Raw genomic sequence first — 2,175 nt, forward strand, 5'->3', positions numbered from 1 at the left:
TTCACCATGTTGACCAGGATGGTCTCGATCTCCTGACCTCGTGATCCACCCGCCTCGGCCTCCCAAAGTGCTGGGATTACAGGCTTGAGCCACCGCGCCCGGCCACACTAAATCTTAAATAAGCCAATCTATGTGGAAAGAGGAACAAAACTCACTTGGCTAAACCCCAGCATTGGCTAAATTCAACTCTCCAATTACACCAGTACTCATGGCTGAACACAGCTGGAGAAACACACAAACCTGTCAACTGGTCTTTTAATTTCATGATCTCTGATCTTGAGTGCTCAGCAATCAACTACATCTCCATAGTCTCTACTCACTTTCCCATTCTTTTAGACAATACTTCCCTTTTGACAGTTCAGCCGTCAAAATGATTTTCCCAGCTGGGTGCAGTGGCTCACACCTACACCACTTTGGGAGGCTGAGGTGAGTGGACTGCTTGAACCCAGGAGTTGGAGACCAGACTGGGCAACATGGCAAAACCCTATCACTACAAAATGACAAAAATTTTAGCTCAGCATGGTGGCATGTGCCTGTAGTCTCAGCTACTTAGGAGGCTAAGGTGGAAGGATCACCTGAGCCCAGGAGGTCGAGGCTGCAGTGAACTGTGATCGATCATACCACTGCACACCAACCTGGGTGACCAAGTAAGACTTTATCTCAAAAAAATTGGTTTTCCCTTTCACCATTTTAGCAATGACCTTATTTTCGATTTTAGTAACAAAATAGAGGCAATCATGAAAGAAAGTCCACAAGCTCCCACCACACGTACCCACCCACTAGCATCCAGGCCTTGTCCTCTTTGTTACTCCTGGTACATGCCAGAGCACCTGTGACACCAGTACAGACAGTTCCTCCATTGGTACACCAGATCCCAGTCCTTCTCCCCTACCCAAGGACATCCCTCCAGCACTGCTGAGAGCCCTCAGTTATGACACATACTGCGGACTGGTTAAAAGTAAAAGATCAAGAAAGCCTAAATGCCCACCAACAGGAGAGTGGTTAAATATATTACACTTAAGGCCGGGCGTGGTGGCTCACACCTGTAATCCAAGCACTTTGGAGGCCACGCCGGGCGGATCACCTGAGGTCAGGAGTTCAAGACCAACCTTACTAACATGGTGAAACCCCGTCTTTTAAAAAAAATAAAAAAAGAAAAATAATATCCATATACACTTAATGTTTCCATATAAGGAGAGACATGCAGGTCTCCTGTTTTCTAAATCAAATCAGTCTCTGAGAAGCCATGTCCCTAGGTGAGGGAAGAAACAGTCAGTGGACAGCCATCTTTGACTGTCTTCTCACCTACCTTCTATGACCAATGGCCAAGAAATCATTTTCCTAACATTTCAGAGTTTAAGAAATGGAGAAACAATTGTAGAGTAAGCAGAGTTTGAATTAGGAGACCTGGATTTGGAACCTGGCTCTGGAACTTGCCTGCCCTTTCAATACACTGCAATCTTGAAAGACTTTAGTTTCCCCATCTATAAAATGGGAATAAGACCACCTGCCTCCCAGGGCAGTTGTGAGGATTAAGTAAGATGATTTATGTGGAAGAATATGACAAACAATGCCTGAGACATTACCATCTATTAACTTAGCCCTCACAATCATCCTGTGAGGCAGAGAAAACAGGTATTAGTGTCCCCTCTTCACAGATAAGAAAACTAGAATGAAGGCTGGGCCTGGTGGCTCATGCCTGTAATTCCAGCACTTTGGGAGGCTGAGGCAGGTGGATCACTTGAGGTCCGGCGTTTGAGACGAGCCTGGCCAACATGGTGAAACCCCGTCTCTACTAAAATTAAAAAATTAGCCAGGCATGGTGGTGCACAGCCATAATCCCAGGTACTTGGGAGGCTGAGACAGGAGAATTGCTCGAACCCAGGAGACAGAGGTTGCAGCGAGCTGAGACTGCCCTACTGCACTTCAGCCTTGGGTGACAGAGTGAGACTCCATCTCAAATAATAAAAAAATAAATAAAATAAGATAAAATAAAATATAAAATTAAAAAGAAAGAAAACTAGGGATGAAAAATGGTCAGAAAGAAACTGTATAAGGTCCAAGAGCCAGTGGTGATTTCACTGTGTTGGTTTCACCACTCTCCACTGTCTGATGAATGTTATCATAACGCCTTTAGAATTCCTTTCTTTCTTTCTTTCTTTTTTTTTTTTTTTT

General features: G+C 44.6%; 1 protein-coding gene across 4 annotated transcripts in view; it reads right to left on the reverse strand.

The window, feature by feature from the left end:
• The window catches only part of IFT52 (intraflagellar transport 52), a 57,404-nt gene that overhangs the window by 24,017 nt on the left and 31,212 nt on the right, over window positions 1-2,175 (reverse strand). The window lies entirely within an intron of this gene.

This window comes from Cebus imitator, unplaced genomic scaffold, assembly GCF_001604975.1.
Source record: "Cebus imitator isolate Cc_AM_T3 unplaced genomic scaffold, Cebus_imitator-1.0 Scaffold141, whole genome shotgun sequence".
NCBI classification, from domain to species: Eukaryota; Metazoa; Chordata; class Mammalia; order Primates; family Cebidae; genus Cebus; species Cebus imitator.